Source organism: Pseudophryne corroboree, chromosome 8, assembly GCF_028390025.1.
Source record: "Pseudophryne corroboree isolate aPseCor3 chromosome 8, aPseCor3.hap2, whole genome shotgun sequence".
Lineage (NCBI taxonomy): Eukaryota > Metazoa > Chordata > Amphibia > Anura > Myobatrachidae > Pseudophryne > Pseudophryne corroboree.
In genome coordinates this window covers 169102866-169118227 of record NC_086451.1, presented here as the reverse complement: position 1 = coordinate 169118227, position 15362 = coordinate 169102866, and the positions used below count along the sequence as shown (strand labels likewise).

Here is a 15362-nt window from a genome sequence, read left to right as displayed (position 1 = left end):
CATCTGCTGCAGGCCTTCCCCCAGGAATGCTTGCACTAGTTGTTGCATTTGGTTTGTTGTTTGGGGGGTGCTTCAGTATTAGGCAGCCTTCTGCCCTCACACATTCATCTGAAAATGTGTTCTCCCTGCAGTTGTTGTCCCCAGATGAGAGTTCCCTTGTGCTGCCTCAGTTGAATCTCCTTTACTTGACGGAGGTGTGCCTGAGCAGCGGCCCTCCCCAGCCCTATCTCAAATCATACTTATTTTGCTTAGGTGATACCATGGTCATGAAGATTGTTTTCCCAGGGTGAGGTTCATTCATTGCATTCTGGGTATGCTGACCTCTGTGATTTCCCCAAATGTGGGAATCTCGACTGCATAATTTGTGGTAGGGGGGGGGGGGGGGGACTGCATTTGTGCTTTCCCCTGGTTGGCTCTGGTATAATTTAGATCTCATTGTCTCAGGTCTCTCTCCAGCCTAGTTTGCTGTCTGTTTCCACTTCTCTTTTCTTGAGCCCCTCCCTTCTATGCCCTTGCGCACTATCCTGACTTCTCCCGTCTGCTTACTTTGTGCCTTCCAACGCACAATGCGAACTACAGGTGGTGTTGCAGGGCCCACACCCTTTTATTTGCCTTACAGAGCAGCTCTGGAGCTGTTACAGTGCCCAGCTGCTGCAAGAAATCAGCTTGAATGCTTCAGGGGCTGGGGCATGGCCAACATGAGCCCCACACCAAAGGAGGGTGGGGGGTGTTCAATGCGAACTAGGGGTCATCCAAGCGCCCCTTATCTCTTTTCATATGCAGATGAGGGTTCCAGCCAACTTTGGCCCACTGCTTGGATGACATCACCGTATGCAAATCCGTCTGCTGCAGACCTTTCCCCAGGAATGCTTGTACTAGTTGTTGCATATGGTTTGATGTTTGAGGGTGCTTCAGTATTAGGCAGCCTTCCGCCCTCTCATTTTCATCTGAAAAGATGTGGTCTCCCTGCAGTTGTTGTCCCCAGACAAGAGTTCCCTTGTGCTTCCTCAGTTGAATCTCCTTAACTTGACGGGGGTGTGCTCGAGCAGCCGCCCTCCACAGCCCTATCCCAACACATGCTTTTCTTGCGTATGAGATCTCTTGATCATGAAGATAGTTCTCACAGGGTGAGGTTCATCCATTACATTTTAAAGTAGGAAGGTACAAATTACATATTCAAATTACATGTATGTGCTGGATTCAAATGTTTTCCCCCCTTCCTTTCTCAATTGTGCCCATCAGCAGCTATTCTAATGTTGCTGCCAATGGGTGTGACACATTCATTTCTTCTGTGGGGTACACTGGACTCCACAAGGATTCACATTGGGGTGTAGAGTAGGATCTTGATCTGAGGCACCAACAGGCTCAAAGCTTTTGACTGTTCCCAAGATGCTCAGCGCCCCCTGCTCTATAACCTCGCTTCCATGAACAGGGAGCTCAGTTTGTAGTTGGTGCCTTCAGTAGCAGGCCACTTAACAGGGGGCTGCCTCAGGCAGCCTATTCTTAGCTATTAATTTTGACAAGAAAAGAAGAACTTTTTTTTATAAGAATCTACAAGGGCTGCAGCAGGTTAGGTCTAATAGACATCTTTACTGCAGCTCCATCACTCCCAGCGGCGCAGTATACTCCCGTGCCCTGGTTGCTGGGTCACTGCAGCGGAGGCTCCGGTTTCTTCCTAAGGTCAGTCACACACACACCGCCCTCCGGGATCACGAGGCCGCTGATGAAAGGGAGGTAAGGGACTTCTGTGCCCACACTATACCGTGATCCAGCGTGGCTGTAGGGGGTGGGCCATGTGCGCACTGGCGTGGACACGGATTACTGGGCAGCCGCTCCTCTAGCCACCAGGGACAGTTAAGGAGCACAGCTCTGGGGGTTTTCTCTTATATTAACCCCATTTTGTACTACCCGCAGTGCATTGTGATAGGTAATAGAGCCTGATTCAGGTTGGATTGCAATCGCAATAAGCAATCCAACTGCAAAAATTGCTAAGAGCATACGCATGCGCCTGCATTTTCTGCGGCACCCCGCAGATAATGCGATCGCTTCTGACTGTCAATCGGTGCTGGGGGGGGGGGGGGGGGTCAGCAACAATCCATTTCCAAGTCAGAGATTGAGCGGTGCATGGGCAGGGCTACAAAATGGGGTCGGCAACGGAGAAACAGGAGGCGTGGTCAGAGCTGCTGCATGACATCACATGCAGCAGCTGCGATCACAAAAATGGTGGCGGCTTCCTGCGCACATATACAGTCTGCACCAACAGGAGGCTAACCCATTTTTTATGATCACGCTGAACTGCACTGAGACTGCAATTTCAGCGTGGTCAAGAAGGGAGGCGGCATGCTGGGTGGCCCCAGCATGCGAACCAAAGGATTGCAAATTCTGTTACTTAGCAGAATTTGCAATCCTTACTGAATTAGGCCCATTGATTACAAAATGTATTTGTAAATATTTGAAGTTTTTCTTCAGGGACTAACACAAAAGATGCTTGGGGCTACTAACACATGTGTAAGCCACGTAAAGCTTCCCATGGGTCAGTGGCATCACAACGGGGTTGCTGCCCACACCCGAGTGTCACCCGCCAAGGGGGGTGACACCAAAGTGCCGGCTCCTCTTCAGTGACAGAATATGGGTGTTTCACTGTGACATTACGTGCAACACCCAGTTTCTGTCACTGTGCAGGAGCCAGCACCACTCACACACTAGTCCCCGGGTGCAGCACTCAACCCCCGGGATACCCGGAGCAACAAAATGGAGATTCAGGAAAACAGGCCACACCCCTACCTATGAGACCATGCCTCCTTTTTACCATTGCGCTGCTTATCTGCGCGCACTGCATTACAATCTCCCTCGCTGCCTCTCTGGGTGTCACCAATGATAGTGACACCTTTGCCATGCTTGTAGCAGCTGGTCCTAAGATCTACACCTCCAGCCCTGAGTGTTTGCCCTTGTGACTTGTTGATCATCATAGCGAAGCAGATTCTTACAGAAAACTGCAGGGGCTTAGATTGAAAAGAAAAACATTGACGAACCCATCATTTCAGCAACAGGGTCTGCCACACGGCTGACTGAAATGACTGGTTGGTTTGGGCCCCCACCAAAAAAGAAGCAATCAATCTCTCCTTGCACAAACTGGCTCTACAGAGGCAAGATGTCCACCTCATCATCCTCCGATTCCTCACCCCTTTCACTGTGTACATCGCCCCCCTCACATATTATTAATTCGTCCCCACTGGAATCCACCATCTCAGATCCCTGTGTACTTTCTGGAGGCAATTGCTGGTAAATGTCTCCACGGAGGAATTGATTATAATTCATTTTGATGATCATCATCTTCTCCACATTTTCTGGAAGTAACCTCGTACGCCGATTGCTGACAAGGTGAGCGGCTGCACTAAACACTCTTTTGGAGTACACACTGGAGGGAGGGCAACTTAGGTAGAATAAAGCCAGTTTGTGCAAGGGCCTCCAAATTGCCTCTTTTTCCTGCCAGTATACAAACGGACTGTCTGACGTGCCTACCTGGATGCGGTCACTCATATAATCCTCCACCATTCTTTCAAAGGTGACAGAATCATATGTAGTGACGGTAGACGACATGTCAGTAATCGTTGCCAGGTCCTTCAGTCCGGACCAGATGTCAGCCCTCACTCCAAACTGCCCTGCATCACCGCCAGCGGGTGGGCTCGGAATTCTTAGCCTTTTCCTTGCACCCCCAGTTGCGGGAGAATGTGAAGGAGGAGCTGTTGACTGGTCACGTTCCGCTTGACTTGACAATTTTCTCACCAGCAGGTCTTTGAACCTCTGCAGACTTGTGTCTGCCGGAAAGAGAGATACAATGTAGGTTTTAAATCTAGGATCGAGCACGGTGGCCAAAATGTATTGCTCTGATTTCAACAGATTGAATCCTGGTTAAGCGAATTAAGGGCTCCATCCACAAGTCCCACATGCCTAGCGGAATCGCTCTGTTTTAGCTCCTCCTTCAATGTCTCCAGCTTCTTCTGCAAAAGCCTGATGAGGGGAATGACCTGACTCAGGCTGGCAGTGTCTGAACTGACTTCACGTGTGGCAAGTTCAAAGGGTTGCAGAACCTTACACAACGTTGAAATCATTCTCCACTGCGCTTGAGTCAGGTGCATTCCCCCTCCTTTGTCTATATCGTGGGTAGATGTATAGGCTTGAATGGCCTTTTGCTGCTCCTCCATCCTCTGAAGCATATAGAGGGTTGAATTCCACCTCGTTACCACCTCTTGCTTCAGAGGATGGCAGGGCAGGTGCAGGAATGTTTGGTGGTGCTCCAGTCTTCGGCACGCGGTGGCTGAATGCAGAAAGTGGCCCGCAATTCTTCGGGCCACCGACAGCATCTCTTGCACGCCCCTGTCGTTTTTTTAAATAATTCTGCACCACCAAATTCAATGTATGTGCAAAACATGGGACGTGCTGGAATTTGCCCAGATGTAATGCACGCACAATATTGGTGGCATTGTCCGATGTCACAAATCCCCAGAAGAGTCCAATTGGGGTAAGCCATTCTGCGATGATGTTCCTCAGTTTCCGTAAGAGGTTGTCAGCTGTGTGCCTCTTATGGAAAGCGGTGATACAAAGCGTAGTCTGCTTAGGAACGAGTTGGCATTTGCGAGATGCTGCTACTGGTGCCGCCGCTGCTGTTCTTGCTGCGGGAGGCAATACATCTACCCAGTGGGCTGTCACAGTCATATAGTCCTGAGTCTGCCCTGCTCCACTTAACCACGGACATGTGGACTAGTGGACCTTGGGTACAACTGCATTTTTTAGGACACTGGTAACTCTCTTTTTCTGAGGTCTGTGTACATTTTCGGTATCGCCTGCCTAGAGAAATGGAACCTAGATGGCATTTGGTACCGGGGACACAGTACCTCAATCAAGTCTCTAGTTGCCTCTGAATTAACGATGGATACCGGAACCACGTTTCTCACCACCCAGGCTGACAAGACCTGAGTTATCCGCTTTGCAGCAGGATGACTGCTGTGATATTTCATCTTCCTCGCAAAGGACTGTTGGACAGTCAATTGCCTACTGGAAGTAGTACAAGTGGTCTTCCGACTTCCCCTCTGGGATGACGATCGACTCCCAGCAGCAACAACAGCAGCGCCAGCAGCAGTAGGCGTTACACTCAAGGATGCATCGGAGGAATCCCAGGCAGGAGAGGACTCGTCAGACTTGCCAGTGACATGGCCTGCAGGACTATTGGCTTTCCTGTCTAAGGAGGAAATTGACACTGAGGGAGTTGGTGGTGTGGTTTGCAGGAGCTTGGTTACAAGAGGAAGGGATTTAGTGGTCAGTGGACTGCTTCCGCTGTCATCCAAAGTTTTTGAACTTGTCACTGACTTATGATGAATGCGCTGCAGGTGTCGTATAAGGGAGGATGTTCCGAGGTGGTTAACGTCCTTATCCCTACTTATTACAGCTTGACAAAGGCAACACACGGCTTGACACCTGTTGTCCGCATTTGTGTACAGGATGCATACCTTCATGTCCCCATTTATCCACCTCATCAGGCGTACCTCAGATTTGCGGTACAGGACTGTCATTGCCAATTTCAGACGTTGCTGTTTGGTCTCTCCACGGCCCAGAGAATTTTCACCAAGGTAATGGCGGAAATGATGGTTCTCCTGCGTAAGCAAGGTGTCACAATTATCCCGTACTTGAGCGATCTCATAAAAGCGAGATCAAGAGAGCAGTTGCTGAACAGCGTATCACTTTCACTGAAAGTGTTACAGCAACACGGCTGGATTTTCAATATCCCAAAGTCGCAGTTGGTTTCTACGACTCGTCTGTCTTTCTTGGGCATGATTCTGGACACAGACCAGAAGAGAGTTTATCTCCCGATAGGAAAGGCCCAGGAACTCATGACTCTTGTCAGGAACCTATTGAAACCAAAACTTGTTTCAGTGCATCACTGTACTCGATTCCTGGGAAAGATGGTGGCATCATACGAAGCCATTCCATTCGGCAGGTTCCATGCGAGGACTTTCCAATGGGACCTACTGGACAAGTGGTCTGGGTCACATTTACAGATGCATTGGTTGATCACCCTGTCCCCCAGGGTCAGGGTATCACTCCTGTGGTGGCTGCAGAGTGCTCACCTTCTCGAGTGACGCAGATTCGGCATTCAGGACTGGATCCTGGTGACCACAGAGGCAAGCCTCCAAGGTTGGGGAGCAGTCACACAGGGAAGAAATATCCAAGGTCTTTGGTCAAGTCAAGAGACTTGTCTTCACATCAACATCCTGAAACTAGGGGCCATATACAATGCCCTACGTCAAGCGGAGACCTTACTTCGCGACCAACCGGTTCTGATCCAGTCAGACAACGTCACCACAGTGGCTCATGTAAACCGCCAAGGCGGCACAAGGAGCAGAGTGGCGATGGCACAAGCCACCAGAATTCTTCGCTGGGTGGAGAATCACGCAAGCGCACTGTCAGCAGTGTTCATTCTGGGAGTGGACAACTGGGAAGCAGACTTCCTCAGCAGACACGACCTACATCCGGGAGAGTGGGGACTTCATCAGGAAGTCTTTGCACAGATTACAAGTCGGTAGGAACTGCCACAGATAGACATGATGGCGTCCCGGCTCAACAAAAAGCTACAGAGGTATTGCGCAAGGTCAAGAGACCCTCAGGCAGTAGCTGTAGACACCCTAGTGACACTGTGGGTGTTCCGGCCGGTCTATGTATTTCCTCCTCTTCCTCTCATACCCAAGGTGTTAAGGATAATAAGACAAAGAAAAGTGAGAACAATCCTCATTGTTCCAGATTGGCCACGGAGGACCTGGTATCCGGATCTGCAGGAAATGCTCACAGAAGATCCGTGGCCTCTTCCTCTAAGACAGGACCTGTTGCATCAGGGGCCCTGTCTGTTCCAAGACTTACCGCGGCTGCGTTTGACGGCATGGCGGTTGAATGCCGGATCCTAGCAGTGAAAGGCATTCCGGTTGAGGTCATCCCTACGCTGATAAAGGCTAGGAAGGATGTAACGTCAATACATTACACCGTATATGGCGAAATTATGTTTCTTGGTGTGAGGCCAGGAATGCTCCTACGGAAGAATTCCATCTGGGCCGTTTCCTTCACTTCCTACAAACTGGAGTGAATTTGGGCCTAAAATTAGGCTCTATTAAGGTCCAGATTTCGGCCTTATCCATTTTCTTTCAAAAAGAATTGGTTTCTCTTCCAGAAGTTCAGACTTTTGTAAAAGGAGTGCTGCATATTCAGCCTCCTTTTGTGCCTCCGGTGGCACCTTGGGACCTTAACGTGGTGTTAAGTTTTCTAAAATCACACTGGTTTGAACCACTTAAAACGGTGGAGTTAAAATATCTCACATGGAAGGTGGTCATGTTATTAGCCTTGGCTTCGGCTAGGCGAGTGTCGGAATTCGCGGCTTTGTCACATAAAAGCCCATATTTGGTGTACCATGTGGATAGAGCGGAATTGCGGACCCGTCCTCAATTCCTACCAAAAGTGGTCTCATCTTTTCATATGAACCAACCTATTGTGGTGCCTTTGGCTACGCGTGACTTGGAGGATTCCGAGTTACTTGATGTGGTCAGGGCTTTGAAAATTTACGTGGCCAGGACGGCTAGAGTCAGGAAAACTGAAGCGCTGTTTGTCCTGTATGCAACCAACAAGATTGGTGCCCCTGCTTCAAAGCAGGCTATTGCTCGCTGGATTTGTAACACGATTCAGCAAGCGCATTCTATGGCTGGATTGCAGTTACCGAAATCGGTCTAGGCCCATTCCACGAGGAAAGTGGGCTCTTCTTGGGCGGCTGCCCGAGGGGTCTCGGCACTACAGCTGTGTCGAGCTGCTACTTGGTCAGGTTCAAACACCTTTTCAAAATACTATAAGTTTGATACCCTGACTGAGGAGGAACTCATGTTTGCTCAATCGGTGCTGCAGAGTCATCCGCACTCTCCCGCCCGTTTTGGAGCTTTGGTATAATCCCCATGGTCCTTACGGAGTCCCCAGCATCCTCTAGGACGTTAGAGAAAATAAGATTTTAAACCTACCGGTAAATCTTTTTCTCGAAGTCCGTAGAGGATGCTGGGCGACCGTCCCAAGTGCGGACTACTTCTGCAATACTTGTATATAGTTATTGCTTCAATAAGGGTTATGTTAGAGTTGCATCGGTCCTGCACTGATGCTACAGTATGTTGTTTTTTCGTACTCATAACTGGGTAGTTTATCACAAGTTATACGGTGTGATTGGTGTGGCTGGTATGAATCTTGCCCTGGATTAACAAAATCCTTTCCTCATACTGTCAGTCTCCTCTGGGCACAGTTTCTCTAACTGGGGCATAGAGGGAGGAGCCAGTGCACACCCAGAACTAAAGTCTTTCTTAAAGTGCCCATGTCTCCTGCGGAGCCTGTCTATCCCCATGGTCCTTACGGAGTCCCCAGCATCCTCTACGGACTACGAGAAAAAGATTTACCGGTAGGTTTAAAATCTTATTTTCTACTTTATTCTTTTCTATCCTAGTTTATTACGACCAACTTTCATCCAAGGAGTTTGATATTCTACTACCTGCATGCAATTTAAATTGCTTAAATTGTTTATATGGTTGATTTGTCCTTCACAATCCATAATCTGCAACTTGGATGTACTTGTGTCATTGAAAATCTTATAATAAAAATGTTTATATATTGAAAAAAAAAGTTATAAGACATATGCCTACCTACTAAATGGGGTAAAATTAGGGGATTCTGTACTGGAAAAGGACTTAGGTGTCCTCATAGATAGCAAGCTAAGCAGTAGTACCCAAAGTAGGACTGCAGCAAAGAAGGCTAATAAGATATTAGCATGCATAAAACGGGGTATTGATGCTAGGGACGAGAGTATTATACTCCCGTTATATAAATCACTAGTGAGGCCACACCTTGAATACTGTGTACAGTTCTGGGCACCGTACTACAAAAAGGATATCCTGGAGCTTGAAAAGGTACAGAGGAGGGCGACCAAACTAATTAAGGGCATGGAGATGATGGAATACAAGGAAAGGCTTGAAAGACTAGGCATGTTTACATTGGAAAAGCGGAGACTAAGAGGGGATATGATCAACATCTACAAATATATAAGGGGACAATACACAGAGCTTGCGCGGGACCTGTTTCTGGTTAGATCAACACAGAGGACTCGTGGACACTCGCTCAGGTTAGAGGAGAGGAGATTCCGCACAATACAGCGTAAAGGCTTTTTCACGGTAAGGACAATACGTGTTTGGAATTCCCTGCCCGAGGGAGTTGTAATGGCGGAATCTGTCAACACCTTTAAGAATGGGTTAGATAAATTCCTATTGGATAAGGATATCCAGGGGTATGGTGCATAGTCATGCATTATAGTTACTATAAATAGGGATAAAATGCAATGGCTGACAGCAGCATCAGTCAGAAATTTTAGTAAAATCATCATGCATAGGACACCACAAATAGGTTGAGCTCGATGGACAATTGTCTTTTTTCAACCTCAGATACTATGTTACTATGTTACTATGTAATATTTGAAGAAACAAAATAAAATAAAGCTATGTATTGGGTTTCACTAACAAGCACATTGGAAGACTTGACTACTGTTAAAAGACATGCATTACATGGTATAGAGCCACAAACCACAATGTAGTAAAATAAAAACAAACTTACATGTGTATCAAACCTATGTGAGGCTTACATTGATAGTGCAAGATCAACTCTATCAACTGTGCAAACTAGACTGCACATAAATGCCATAAAATTTATCTGAGATTTTAGTAAATAAGGCCCGTTGCTGTCCGGGTCACACAGCCGTCACGGCCCCGCCCCCATACGGTCCGGTCATGTCTGCGTTGTCCTGACTGTGCCCCCAAAATGGCGGCACAACGCCGCTGGCCCGACTCCTCCTGCCCAGTGACCGCCTCTACCTGTCAATCAGGCAGAGGCGCTCACTGGGCAGAGATGCTGATCGCATCTCTGGCATGTGCCGGTGCACTGTGGCACCAGCACACACGCACTTCAGACCTGATCTCCTGTTGTGTGAATATGCACAGCAGGGATCAGGTCTTAATTAGGCCCTATATACAGCTGTCGGTAAAGCAGGGATGTGCTGCTGCCAGTGAGGCAGGGATGTTCTGCTGTCAGTGAAGCAGTGATGTGCTGCTGTCAGTGAAGCAGTGATGTGCTGCTGTCAGCGAGGCAGTGATGTGTTGCTGTCAGCGAGGCAGGGATGTGCTGCTATAAGTGAGGCAGGGATGTGCTGCCGTCAATGAGGCAGGGATGTGCTGCCGTCAATGAGGCAGGGATGTGTTGCCGTCAATGTTGCAGGGATGTGTTGCTGTCAACGTTGCAGGGATGTGCTGCTGTCAGTGAAGCAGGAATGTGCTGCTGCAGTGAGGCAGAGATATGCTGCCCACTATCTCCCTATCACCCCTGCCTGAGTCGCACACTTTCCCTGTCACCCCTGCCTCAGTTACCCACTATCTCCCAGTCACCGCTGCCTCAGTCAACCACTATACCTGCGACCCCTGCCTCAGTCACCCACTGTCACTCTATCACCCCTGCTTCAGTCACCCACTATCCCTGTCAACCCTGCCTCAGTCTCTTACTGTCCCTGTCACCCCTGCCACAGTCATCCACTATCTCCCTATCATCCCTGCCTTATTCATTTATTATCCCTGTCACCCACTTTCTTCCCATACTTACCCAACCCCTTCCTATCACCCCTCCCTCAGTAACCCACTATCTCCCTGTCACCCCCTGCCTACGTCACCCACTACACCCACATGACACCCCTCTCATCACTCACCCATCACCCGCTTCAGTCACCCACTAGTATCCACTCATCAACATGCTTCAGTCACCCACAATCTCCAGTCATCCCAGTCACATCACCTGCACTGACCAACATAGCAATCATCTCACAGCCTCTCCACTCTCCAGCGTGAACTCCTACGACTGAAACTTCCGCTCCCAGTTGAGGACTCCGATTCACACTTGACGACTTCCGGAATGAACACTGCCAAAGACTAGACGTTCTAGCCCAACTTGATTTTTTATACTTCCAGCTTTGCCATGCAGTTTCGAGTGCCGACTTGATGATTTGTGTACACTACCGTGGTGGCGTTGTCCGATTGTACTTGAACAGGCCTGTTCTGTACTAGAGGCAGGGCCAGTATCAATGAATTGAACACTGCCCGCAATTCCAGAATGTTTATCGGGAGGAGAGATTCCTCCCTGGTCCACGGATGGTGAAGGGTCGTCATCACGGCCATGACCTTGGTGAATTTCCGAGGTGCCGTGGCCAAACCAGAAGGCAGGACCTGAAATCCAAAAACTAACCAGGCACAACACTGCTTAGCTTCCAACATCAGATGAGATTGGACATATCCAGTGTGATGCGGCTGTAGATGATTTTTGCTGTTTCTAACTTCTACATCAATGAATAAGTTTCAAAATAGAATGCATCAAGAGAACGGTGTTGGTAGTATAAAACTACCTACAGCACCTGGTATTCCCAGGTGGTCTCACATCCAAGAACAAACCAGGCCTAAGATCAGGTGATATTGGGCATATACAGTGTGGTGTGGCTGTAGATGAGCTTAGTGGTTTCTGTTAGAGTTCTTCTACTTCTAACTACTAGTACATAAATGAATAAGCGGCCGATTTATTAAACCTGGTGGAATGATAATTTGCATGGTGATAAAGTACCAGCCAATCAGCTCCTAATTGCCATGTCACAGGCTGGGTTTGAAAAATGACAGTTAGGAGCTGACTGGCTGGTACTTTATCACCTTGCACTTTATCAGTTCACCAGGCTTAATAGATCTGCCCCAATGTTTCAAAATGGAATGCATCAAGAGAACGGTGTTGGTATTGTAAAAATACACACAGCTCCTGGTATTTCCTGGTGGTCTCCCATCCAAGTACTAAAACCAGGACCAACACTGCTCAGCTTCCATGATCAGGAGAGATTGGGCAAATCCAGTGTGCTGTGACTGTAGATGAGCTCGTGGTTTCTGTTAGAGCTTTTCTACTTCTAACTTCTGGTACATAAAAGAATACGTGTAAAAATTAAATGTACCAAGAAAAGGGTGTTGGTAGTTTAAAAACACCTAAAGAATCTGATAATACATGGATGGGAGACTGCTTGGTAGTAACAAAGTCCAATACTGCTTTGCTTCAAAGATCAAATGAGATTGGGCATATCCAGTGTGGTGTGGCTTTAGATAAGCTTTGTGGTTTCTGTTAGAGCTCTTCTACTTCTAACTACTGGTACATTAATGAATATGTATAAGGTTGTAGTTTATCCAATATGCCTTTACTACCTTACCTTACCCCCCCCCCTCCTTATAGCTTCCTTTGTTCTCTCCTCGTGTGTGCGTTATTTGTTTTCTCATACGTCCTAGAGGATGCTGGGATCACATTAAGAACCATGGGGTATAGACGGGATCCGCAGGAGACATGGGCACTTTAAGACTTTCAAAGGGTGTGAACTGTCTCCTCCCTCTATGCCCCTCCTCCAGACTCCAGTTTTAGAATTGTGCCCAGTGAGACTGGATGCACTACAGGGGAGCTCTACTGAGTCTCTCTGAAAAGACTTATGTTAGTTTTTCTTATTTTCAGGGAGGCTGCTGGCAACAGTCTCCCTGCTTCGTGGGACTTAGGGGAGAGAAGTATGACCAACTTCTAGTGAGTTCAATGGCTCTACTTCTGGCTGACAGGACACCATTAGCTCCTGAGGGTGCTGATCGCTGGGTACGCCTTGATGCCCACTCTCGTAGCCTGACGTCACCCCCTTACAGAGCCAGAAGTCAGAAGACAGGCGAGTAGCAGAAGAACAGATGGCATTCTGAGGTACCACGCAGCGAGCGGAATGCTGTGCGCCATGCTCCCACACAAACACAGGCACTGCAGGGTGCAGGGCGTTAAGGGGGGGGGCACCCTGGGCAGCATAAATTCCTCACAAAAGGCTGGCAAAAGTGGACATTAGTGCCTGGGCACTGTCCTTACCCCACCAGCGTAATTAATTATTTGTTTCTGAGCGGGACAGAAGCGTGCCATTACAGCGGCGGGGCTTCTTCCTCACCTCACCAGCACATCTATAGAGCGTTACAAGTCTATCACTATAGAGTTTATTATTTCCCAGACTGTGTACTTTTGACGCTGGGTTGTGAGCTGAAAAATACCATCTGTCCCTCTAACAGATTTACTGTAGGTCTATCCCCCATAAGCCGATGTGTCTGTGGGTACTTGGTACATGTGTGTCAACATGTCGGTGGCTGAATGTTTTTCCCAAGAGGAAACTATATTAGGAATGCAGACATATGATGGTGGCCCTGTTGGCACCACCAATAACTGACTGGGTGAAAGTTTCAGTAATATCAGAGTGAGGTTGTATAAATCTGTGTCCCAGACACAGACGTAGAGAAAAGATGTGATGTTCATGGCTATGCTTCTTTTCCCTCAGGCCCCGCAAAAATGTTATTTTGCCCAGTTACTACACACTGATACTGACTCGGATACTGATTCCTATGTCGACCATAATATTTCCTGATTAGATCCAATATTGGCAAGGAGCATTCAGTACATGATTGTGGATATTAAGGACATATTAACATCACTGAGGACCCTGCTGTTCCTGACAAAGGGGTCTATATGTATGTATATATAGATATATAATGAAAGCTGATGTAACGTTCCTCCATCTCTGTTTGAGAAAGTCTGGGCCAGCTCGACAAGATGGTTTCAAATCCCCAAAATGTTTCCGGTTGTTTATTCATTTCCTGCCGCGGACAGAATAAAGTGGGAATCACCCCCTGTTCTGCACGGGGCCCTGTCACAAATCCAGCGGATTGTATGCAGGAAGCTACATTATTTCTAGTTATGTAACCACGGGTACATTACTTAGACCTGCCATTACTTGCGCATGGGTGAGTAGTAGTATTCAAGAATTGGTCGAATACCTTGTCATCCGATATAGATATCCTGGAGACATGGGATGCTCCTTACGTTGGATCATATCAAGGACACTGCAGCATACTTACGACTGCAAGGGATATAGGACTCTTGAGTTCACGGGCAAATTTCATGGCAGTCTCGTATAGGAGGGCATTGTGGATTCACCAAGGGAATGCTGATGCTGACTCCAAGAAGAAAGGGAGTCTCTTCCCTATGAAGGTGAAGCCTTGTTTGGCGACGGCCTAGTTAATTTGATCTCAGCAGCTCCCGCAGGTAAGTCAACCTTCTTGCCCTATGTTTCCTCTCAACGGATGAAGACGCATCATTATCTAATGCAGTCATTTTGGCCCAATAGATATGCAAGAAGTTAAGATTCCCCTTTCTTTGCAGGTAGAGGAAGGAGAAGAGGGAAGAGGTCTGTAGCCTCTTCAAGATCGCAGGAGCAGAGATCGTCCTCTGCTTCTGCCAAATCCACTGCATGACGCTGGGGCTCTCTTGCAGGAGCCCACACCAGTGGGGGCACGTCTAAAACACTTCAGTCAGTTCTGGATTAATTTGGACCTGGACTCGTGGGTTTTACAAATAGTGTCCCAAGGGTACAAACTGGGGTTTCAAGACGTTCCCCCTCACCGATTGTTCAAATCGGCCTTAGTCAGCAGGGAGAAGGCTTTTATTCAAGCCTCTTCGTGGTCCCGAAGCCGGAAGGCTCAGTCAGACCAATCTGAAATCTGAAATCCCTCAATTTCTACCTAAAGAAATTCAATTTCAAGATGGAATCTCTCAGGGTAGGGATCTCCAGTCCAGAGGAAGGAGATTTCATGGTTTTGGTAGACATAAGGATGCCTACTTACATGTTCCGTTTAGCCACTGCATCAAGCTACCTGAGGTTTGCAATTCAGTATTGTCATTACCAATTTCAGACGTTGCCGTTTGGTCTGTCCACGGCTCCGAGGATTTTCACCAGGGTGATGGCGGAAATGATGGTTCTCCTTCGCAAGCAAGGAGTCACAATTATCCCGTACTTGGATGATCTCTTGATAAAGGCGAGATCCAGGGACCAGTTGTTGCAAAACATTGCACTCTCCCTGACAGTTCTTCAACAACATGGTTGGCTCCTAAACTTGCCAAAATCGCAGTTGGTCCCAATGACGCGGTTGTTGTTTTTGGGAGTGATACTGGACACAGAAGAGGTTTTCTTCCAGTGGAAAGGCTATGGAGATCCAGAGTCTGGTCAAACAAATTCTGAAACCAGCAAGAGTGTTAATCCATCAATGCATTCGGTTGCTGGGGAAGATGGTTGCGGCCTACGAGGCCATTCAGTTTGGCAGGTTCCATGCTAGAGTGTTCCAGTGGGACCTGTTGGACAAGTGGTCCGGATCCCACCTACACATGCACCG

General features: G+C 48.0%; 1 pseudogene; it reads left to right on the top strand.

The window, feature by feature from the left end:
- Positions 1-235: 235 nt before the first annotated feature.
- On the top strand, positions 236-408 carry LOC134951839 (U1 spliceosomal RNA; annotated as a pseudogene).
- The last annotated feature ends 14954 nt before the right edge of the window (positions 409-15362 follow it).